A 9,545-nucleotide genomic window follows, 5' to 3' on the forward strand; every position below is an offset into this window, starting at 1 on the left:
CGGTCCAGGCGGCGCTTCAGATGGTTTGGTTGAAGCTGTCAACGTTCTGGATGTCGCAGCCACACGTGGGGTTCAAACAGGCCAAGGACCAGTTCCACCTCCAAGAGATCACCGCTGATGACATCCATTACTCCTCCATGATGTTCTTGCTCATCAGGACATGGCAGCAAGGCTCATCGACTTCCGACATCAGCCTCCCGAGCAAGGCAAATAGGATGCCCTCAAGGAGCTCTTTACCCGCACCTTCAGGCCATGCCTTTATCCTCCACCTCATTCTGTTCCTGCTCTCACTGTCGCATGGCCCAGACAGTCATCCCAACATGACTCCCTTCATGCTATTTCTTTTCAGCTCTCACCAAACGCCCTGGACCCACTTTTCAGGAACTCTTCCCTCTTCCTCCCTATGTCATTGGTATCTCCATGTACCACAACCTCTGGCCCACTTTAGGATGTCTTGGACACCAGCAGCAACACCCCAGATACTGGCACCAGGGAGGCACCACCTGGAAAAGGTCCAGGGTCCTAGTCCAACAGTCCTTTTCCTGAGAATCCAGGCAGCATTGAAATATCAATGGTTGCTCAAAGCAAAATCCTCATTGCGGTGCCCACCAACAAGTTGAGGCACAAAGGTTTGTGGGTCTTTTGGGTTACTGGTGCCAACATATTCCCCATCTCACCCTGCCCCTCCATCTACTGTACAATGTTGCCCAGAAAAAAAAACTCACCGCTTCATTGATGACCTGAACAACAAATGGCTTCTTTAATGGCAAAACACGCTGTTGAACACCACTGCCACTGACCACAAGTATCCCCAACCCCTCAAAACTGGAAGACACTTTGAATGACTTGTCTCTGCCATGAAGACAATGGCCAAGTGGAGCGTCAAGCAAAAGAGGCAAGGTCGCCGAGTCCCACACAGCTTCTTGTTCAATTCCCTCCTGGAAGCTGCCTCCCGCGACTCCCCATCTGAGTGTCAGATGCTCGCCTGCTCACCACAGAGAACCAGGTGGCAGCAGAGACAGTCACACTCCAGCCACACCTCCCCAACATGTGATGGGTTAAATCTGCGGATGCCACTCACAGCGGACCGAAGAAGTGGTACATGGCAGACCGCACAGAGGCCGGGATCGAAGGGCTGAGCCACTTGCAAGAACAAATCATGTCCTGCCCGAAAGTGACAGCCTCCCACCTGAATGACCCCGAGAAGAGCTTGGCACCATGGCCTGGGGCAAACCGTTCAACACCCTCGATGCTGGACAGCAGAGAAAAAGCTTGGTTTACTGACGGCTCCGGCTGGTGGAGGTGCGAAAAACAGTGGTGTAAGGTGGGAGCGCTCCAGCCCACCACAGATAAAGTACTGACACAAGAGGGTGAGGTGGAGGGGAGAGCCAACTGTCCAAGCTGGCAGCTGTGGCACTGATACGAAAAGGGACAACCAGGCGGGCCCAGGAGCCTCTTTTCCGATCAGTGCAACAGGATTTCTGGGCTGTGCCAAACAGCACGTCAGTGTGGATGGGTCGGCGTCAGGAGACAGGGAGGCAGATCCATGGCTGCCTGCTCTGAGGACAACAGCACTGGCAGATCTTCTGAGAGGTGGAACAACAAAAGAATAGTCAGGGTCCACCACGTGGATGGACACACCTCCAGGAAAACCGCTGAAGCTGACGCGATGCCACTGTGGACTGAGCTGCTCAAATATGCTCTGCCACTTTTTTCCCCAAGCAGAGAGACCCCGGAGCCTTGGCAGCATTGGTGCATCATAAATGTGGGCATATGGGGGCACTATGATGGACAGAGGATCTGGGGGTCTCATGATGTTGCAAGAACTGTGATGGCCAAATGCCCTATTTGTCAGCAATTAAAACCAAGGGCCGCATTCGCTGGGGTTCGGGAGCTGGCCAAGTCTGATAAATTGACCATATCAGGCCTCTCCCCTGCCAAAATAAAAAGTGATATGTTCTCACGATGGTCAGCACATACTCAGATGTCCTGCCAGCGGGCCGACCAAGCACCATTTTAGCGTGCTCCATATGTGGAATACCCTATCGGATAACGTCCGACCAGCAATGGGTGGTGATGCCAAGTATTTGGGGCCACCTGCATATCCCCTACCACCCACAGGCATCCAAGATCAATGAGTGAATGAATGACCTGTTCAAGGTATCATATGTGACAAGTTGATTGTCAAGTCTTCTATCCACGAGTGGTTGCAAGTGTATCGATTAATCCGGCGAGTTTGTGTCTGTGTGTGTGTTTTACTCCTCATGCGACTTCACTACATGTGTCAATAAAAGACAACTGTGTTCAAATTCGCCACCCTTGGGACCCCTCGAATCAGTTTCACACACATAATAATTGGTGCAGTGAGCAGGGTCCTTCGAGTTCCGACTGAACACAGCTGCAGTGGAGATGCTTTGGAATTGGGGCAGGAAATCGAGTGCAGGCAGGGAGAACAAGATCTGCGGGTGGACTGACGAGAGTGCAGGGTTCGGGAGCTTGGCAAGCATGCTGGCGGACCACGGCAAACTGGTAGACTGGTCCAAGCTCCTGGATCCACATCTTGAGAAAATAGGTCACCACGTGTGGTCCCACTTCAAGAAGTCGGGGTTCCCAAAATCTAAGGGGAATCAGAGGGTGCCTTTTGGCTGCCATTGTTTCTCCTGAGAAACCAATGTGAGATCATAGAAAGGAAAGATTTGCAGAGGGCCCAGGAAAATAAGGAGATAAAGGTGGTCCAGCAGCGTTGCTGTGCACTGCAGGAGGCAGCACAGACTCCCCCAACCTGAGCCACTGATGTCGAGATGAGAGGGACAGAGGTAGCCAACAGGCATGCCAATCAAGGTCTGACTCCCCCCCACTCCCCCAGTGAGTGAGTTTGTACTGGCCATGGAGCGATTAGCCGAGGCCATTTGCCAGGATTCAGGCATTAAAGGTTTCAGAACAGGCCAGGAAGAGCATGAAATCAATTTATTTGCAGAAGTTGTTCTGATATATCTGACAGACCCGACACACTCATTGCTCAAGTTGTGCTCCACCCTGGAGGACTATGGGGACATCTCTGGGTATAAGTTCTTTTGGGATATGTGCAAAATCATGTCACTTAGGAAGGGGGATTAGAGCCAATGTCAAGAAAATAGTCAACAAATGTGGCGGCAAAATGGGATCAAATATCTAGGAGTTAGAATAGATAACAACGAGTAATTTAGACCAGCTGAATTATTCTCCCCTTGCTTGGGGAAATTGAGGAGGATTTAAATGGTTGGATGTCCCTGCCCATTACACTAGTGGTGTCACAGAGAGGGGAGGTGTCACAGAGGGGGGAGATGATGTCACAGAGGGGGTGATGATGTCACTGCATGGGGCAGCCATAGCTGAGTCGTGCCATGGCACAGCAACACGAGATAGATGCCTCTCCTGGAAGGGGATTCTGGCTCCCGTGTCGGAGTAGGACGCAGTCTCATCCCAGGGACCCTCTGATCAACAGGGTTGTGTTTGGAAGCACCCTGCACCCATGGGTGAGATAAAGAGCCTGTTACAGGCTCCCCGACTGGGACAGAGACTCCTCTGGCACCATCCTTCACCCAGTGTGGGCGGAGAGAATTGAGGCTGCAATTAATCCCTTCTCCCCATCCTGAGTGCAGGGCACTTTATGAGGCAGCTGGAGGGGACTGGGGAGGGGAGAACAATGGCATGTGAGGGGATACAGGGATGGGGTCTGTAGGAGTGGAGGGGAGAACAAAGGAACGGGGTAGCACCACAGGCTAATGTCAAGGGAGATTGGATCAGAGATAGGGGACATAGGGTTGAGCTGGGGGGATGGGGTGCGAGGGGACGGAAAGGACTGGGGAAACCATGGGGGTGGTGTTGGGTGGGGGATGAGAGTGTGGTAGAGGAATCGGGGCAGGGGAGAGTGTGAGGTGTCTGAGGGAGAAGAGAAGTTGCGAGGGGGATGGAAGGCAGACCTTTCAACAGAAATGGGACAGAGCTCCCCCTCCACCTGGAATGGGATCTGTCCACTGAGAGACACGACCGCTCCTCCACCCGCCACGCCCCCCCCCCCCCCCCGTGGTTACAAGATCCCATCCACCCTTGCATACACCCCCACACACCCCCAACCGGGATAGGATTCTTTCCCCCAGTGGACCTGGATGAAGGTGCTAGAAAGTGTTTCTGCTGCGGAAGACCCAACAGAGTTGAGCGGTGAAGAGTGGGGCTCTCTCCGCACCACCTGCTCCCTCAGGCAACGAGGTCTCGCTTGCATCATGGAAGATCACGGTGTTGCTGAGCTTCTGGGAATGTGGAGGGCTTCTGCTAAACCCGTGGTAGGGTTCAGAGCGGTTCATCTCCCCAGGACGTGCTGAAGGTCAAGGATGACCCGATCCTCTCATGGAGGGAGGGTTGTAAATAAGGTGAACGGCTGCGGAACTGGCCTCAGTCTGAGGAGAGTGATCAAAGAGGGACCTGGGGTGGCAATATTTCTACTGAGAGGCTGGGAAGAACCACCAGAGGATCAATTCTGACATTTTGGAGACCCTTGGAAGGGAGGTAGAGGGAGGGGTAGAGACTAACTCGGACAACAAGGCTGGGCTGGGATAAATGACCTGTTGTGTACCCTCTGGGTGTGTAAATGCTGCTGCTTCTGCCCCAGAGGACATGGCAATAAGGCCACAACAGAGGTGGCCACACCGTGTCATGGACCCAACGTCCCCAAGGTGGTGTCCTGCACAGATGTTAAAATCATCGACAATGGATCTTTCGGTGTGGTGTACCAGGCAAGGCTGGTGGACTCCGGAGAGCTGATTGCCATCAAGAAGATCTTGCAAGACAAGAGATTCAAGGTGAGGGGGAGGAGCAGTTGTGTGGAAATGAAAAACCCTGATATTTAAATTTAGGGTCTACAGCACGTTCACAGGCCCTTGCGACACATGAGCCCGTTTCACACAATTACACCCAATTGACAAACAACACCCCAAACACATTTTTGAAGGGGGGTGGAAAGAGGAGCATCTGACAGAGACCAAAGCAGCCATGGGGTTTGGAAACAGAGAAAGTCACAAAAACCCACAACAGCAACCCCCCTCCCCACACACAACCCCCCACCCCACACACACACACACACTCACACACACACACACACACACACACACACACACACACACACACACACACACACACACACACACACACACACACACAAACACACACTCACCTGGCAAATATCAAAGATTTTCTGCAAATTCATTGTTTAGTAGAAGCTGGGAAAACAATCATAAAAACTGAAATGATACTTCATTGAACCCCCTGACGAGTCCCCACTCCAGCGACACGAAAAGTCCCCCCCACTGACTCTCGAAAAGTCCCCCACTTCGGCCTCCCTTGGAGTTCCCCACCTCTGACCTCTTGACAAATCTCCTCCCTGCCTCCTCCCTCAACTTGGACAAGTTGCCCCTCAGGGCCCCGACCCATCGCCCAGCCTTGCTGATGTTCTTCTCTCGCCATAGAACCGCAAACTGCAGATCGTGCGAAAGTTGGATCACACCATCATTGTCCCTCTTCTCAACTTCTCCTCTGTAGTCAAGGTAAGATCCACCTGCACCCACCCCACCCTCACTCTGATGCATATCATTTGCTGCTACCTTCCCCATTCCTTCAATCGATCTGTCTCGCTGCAGCCTCTCTTTTGCCTCCATCCTGCCCCTCTGACCAGTGCTGACTCTTTGACGTTGGCTGCCCTGCTCCTCACCCATTAACTCATGACCTCTTGCCATTTCAACTCCAGACAGCAGCAGCCAAGACCACAAGACAAGGTCGCCAAATTCGGCCACTCAGCCCCTCCAGTCTGTTTCCCCAATTCATTTCACGAATGTACTTTCCCCCATAACTCACTTTTGGCACCTTTTGGTGCGCCTCCAAATCAACGCCTGCTCTGAATCGTCCCAACAACTCAGCCTCCACATGTTCGACCCCAGCCAACACCCGGCTGCAAACATTTCTCATCTCGAAACGTCAATGGTTTTTCTACCCCGGTGAATCCTTGCCTCACGAGGGAGGGCGGTCAGAGCTGCACATTTTGTGCAGTCTCACCAGAAGCCGAATGATGGGGCAGCGGACGGGTCCACTACGGCCTGTTGACGCTCTGCTCGCTGAGCCGTTGGATTCATGCCATGTTGTGTTGAGCAGTGGGGGCATCAGGCCTACAGAGAGCAGGAGGGGCTGGCACTCTTGTTGGGAGAGGCACGGGGTTTTGGAGGGTAAATCCAGCTGACATGTTTGTATTGTGTCCAAGAGGAAGAGCAGGTTTATTTGAATCTGGGTCTGGACTATGTTCCCAAGACGGTTCACTGCATGGTCCAGCACTTCAACAAGGCCAAGCAGCCCATTCCCATGATCTACATCAAGGTGGTTGTGGGTCTGGGTGGTCAAGTTGTCCACTGGGGCAAGCTTGGATGGTGGGGTTGGAGAATATGAAGGAGTTTACTGGCTGAGTCTCGCTGGGGACTGGATATCGATGAAGGGTGCATGAGGGTCTCAATGGGTATTGGTGAGGAGAGAAAGGGTAGTGAGGGGAGAGGGGTGGAGAGGATGATGAGGATGGATGTTGATTGGCAGGGAGGGGCCCTTCACCCACCTCCCCTTACCCTCAGGATATAGACCCGGCCAGTGTGGAGGCAGAGTGGGTCATGTTATATCGTTGTGTTGCCAGATGTTCATGTACCAGCTGTAGCAGAGCATGGCCTACTTCCATCCTCAGGGGGTTTTCCATTGAGACATCAAGCCCCAGAAGATGCTGGTAGATCCCGAGATGGCCTTCTTATTGCTCCTTTATTTCGGCAGGTAGATCCACCCATGTCTGTCCGTTCACCACCTCAACGCAGTCCTGATCCCTCTCCACAACACGGCCTTGTCCCCTCCCCACCAGCTCTCACCCCTCCCCCACCAGCTCTCTCCCCTCCTCCCTCTCCCAACTTGCCCCATCCACAGCTTAATAACTTATTCTAAATAAGATTGTGGGGGCCTTAGATGGAATGAACAGCCAGAAACCTTTCCTAAAGTGTCAGGTGCAAATCTCAGAGAGCATCCGCTTCAGGTGAGGGGAGATTTTTTTTATGCAGAGAGTTGTGAGAGCTTTGAATGCGTCACCAGAGAAAGTGGTAGCGGTTGGTAGAATAGGTACATATAAAAGTCTCTGAGACGAGCATGTGGATGTAAGGGAACAGAATTTTTACATGATAGAGGAATTTGGGGATATGGCGAGAAGGCAGGGTAGGTCGAGTTTGGTCATAAATTAGATCAGCCATGATCGTATTGAATGGCGGAGCAGGCTCGATAGGCCATTTTTGTCCTATTCCTGTTCCCACTTCCTATGTTCCTATGGGTGTGGTACAGGTAAAGGTTGTGGAGAACATTTACAAAGGTCAGTACAGCCTTTATGGGCCAAAGGGCCTGTACTGGGCAGCAATGCTTGATGTTCTAATGGATGCGGAAGCTCTGGGAAGGGGTAAGGGAGGGACTCGCCAGGAAGTCTGCAGATTCTGGGGCCGAGGGCAATGCCCAAACATGCTGGGGAAACTCATGGATAGTTTTGTGAGGAGCAGGTCCTGCTTCACGAGTCAAATTGAGTTTTTAGAGGAGGTGTCAAAGGAGATAGATGAAGGTCAAGGTCTGTATGTGCTGCACGAGGATTTTAGTAAGGTGCTTGACAAGATCCCCACGGAGGCCTCATTCAGAATGTCGGGAGGCATGGGATCCATGGAGCCTTGGCTGTGTGGATTCAGAATTGGCTTGTCTGCAGAAAACAGAGGGTAGTAGTAGATGGAACAATGACTAGTGGCGCTCCAAAGGGATCTGCTCTGGGACCCCTGCTCTTTGTGATTTTTATGAATGATGATGGGAGTGGAAGGGTGGGTACGTCAGGGGATGACACAGAGGTAGAGATGTTGTAGACAGTGTAGAAGGTTGTCATAGGTCATCCAGTTTGCAGAGAAGTGACAGATGGAGTTCAATCCTGTAAATCCGATGTACTTAAATAAGCAACTGGTCCAGGTTTATTTCCAGAGTAATTTTCAAGAGCACGAATAACAGTTATTCCAAAGAAGGTTGGAGCCCCATTAAAAGTAGCTTCATATAGACCAATATCTTCATTGAATGCGGATTACAAGAATGTGTGGGCAGAGCACTTGGTTAATGGCAGGATTATGAACAGTGTGCAGGACAGAGAAATATTTAGATCCTGCTCCATATATCACTCAAGGTTGCTGTGCAAATTGAGAGGGAGTTTAAGATGGTGTATTGTGTGCTGGCCTTCAGGAGTCAGGGGATTGAGTTCAAAAACCGAGAGGTATCGTTGCAGTTGTATAAAATTCTCGTCAGACCACACTTGGAATATTGTGTGCATTCCTGGGGCGAGAATACCAGAGGACGTCTAATTAAGGTGAGCTGAGGGAAATTTAGGCAAGACGTGAGGGGTACATTTTATTCACACAGAATGTAGTGGGTGGCTGGAATGCATTGTCGGGGTAGTAGCGGAGGCTTGTCCAAAAAAGGCATGAAAAGGATTTTAATATGGACAGGAATTCAAGAAAAATGGAGAGTACTGGTGTGAGGGAGGGGAGGGTTCAGGGGTAGGGGGGATGATGGGGGAAGTGTTGGGACCCTCCAAAGTCATTGAGTTCAGGCCTCAGAGACAGTATCTCTATCACTCGTATTTCTCTTCCCAGGAGAAGGAGCGATCTCAGAGACAAGACACGAGTCCAGAAGAACCTCGCATCCCAGCTGAACAGAGGACGGACAACATCATGATGGCCTGAACCCCTCCCCGTCGTATCCCTCTGGCCCTGCCAACCCCATTCCCTGCCTCTTCCATGTCCCTTCACCCACTTCCCCTCTTCTCCTCTACCCCTCCTCCATCCCAACCCCCTCCCGCTCATCTTCCCCTTCCCCTGCCCTCACACCTATGCCCTAACCCCAGCCCTCCACTCTTCACCTCCCTCTTCCACTCCGCCCTTCCCTTCCCCTTTCCCCCTCCCCTTCCCCTCCCCCATCCCCTCCCCTAACCCTCCCCCTTCCCCTCCCTTTCTCCTCCTCCCCTTCCCCTCCCCCTTCCCTTTCCCCTTCCTACCCCTAACCTAGGGGAAGGAGGGGGAGGGGAAGGGGGTAGGAGAAAGGGGGCAGTGGAAGGGAGTAAGGGTAGGGGTTGTGGTAAGGGGTAGGGTAGGGGGTAGTGGTAGGGGGTGCGGGGATGGGGAACGGGTAGGAGGTAGGGTTAGGGGAAGTGGGTAGGTTGTAAGGGATAGGGTAGGGATAGTGGTAGGGGGTGCGGGTATGGGGAAGGGGTAGGGTTAGGGGAAGGGGGTAGGTTGTAAGGGATAGGGTAGGGGGTAGTTGTAGGGGGTGTGCGTATGGGGAAGGTGTAGGAGGTATGGTTAGGGGAAGGGGATAGTTGTAGGGGGTGCGGGTATGGGGAAGGGGTAGGAGGTAGGGTTAGGGGAAGGAGGTAGGTTGTAAGGGATAGGGATAGGGTTTAGTTTAGGGTTGGGGAAGTTGGG

The 9,545-nt window shown here is 52.4% G+C and overlaps 1 long non-coding RNA gene across 1 annotated transcript; it reads left to right on the forward strand.

Moving 5' to 3' along the window:
• Positions 1-4,363: 4,363 nt before the first annotated feature.
• Positions 4,364-9,164, forward strand: LOC138745393 (uncharacterized). The gene is made up of 3 exons (XR_011346237.1): positions 4,364-4,838; positions 5,502-5,579; positions 8,718-9,164. It is a non-coding gene; the product is annotated as an uncharacterized lncRNA (long non-coding RNA).
• Positions 9,165-9,545: the final 381 nt, after the last annotated feature.

Source organism: Narcine bancroftii, chromosome 11, assembly GCF_036971445.1.
Source record: "Narcine bancroftii isolate sNarBan1 chromosome 11, sNarBan1.hap1, whole genome shotgun sequence".
NCBI lineage: Eukaryota > Metazoa > Chordata > Chondrichthyes > Torpediniformes > Narcinidae > Narcine > Narcine bancroftii.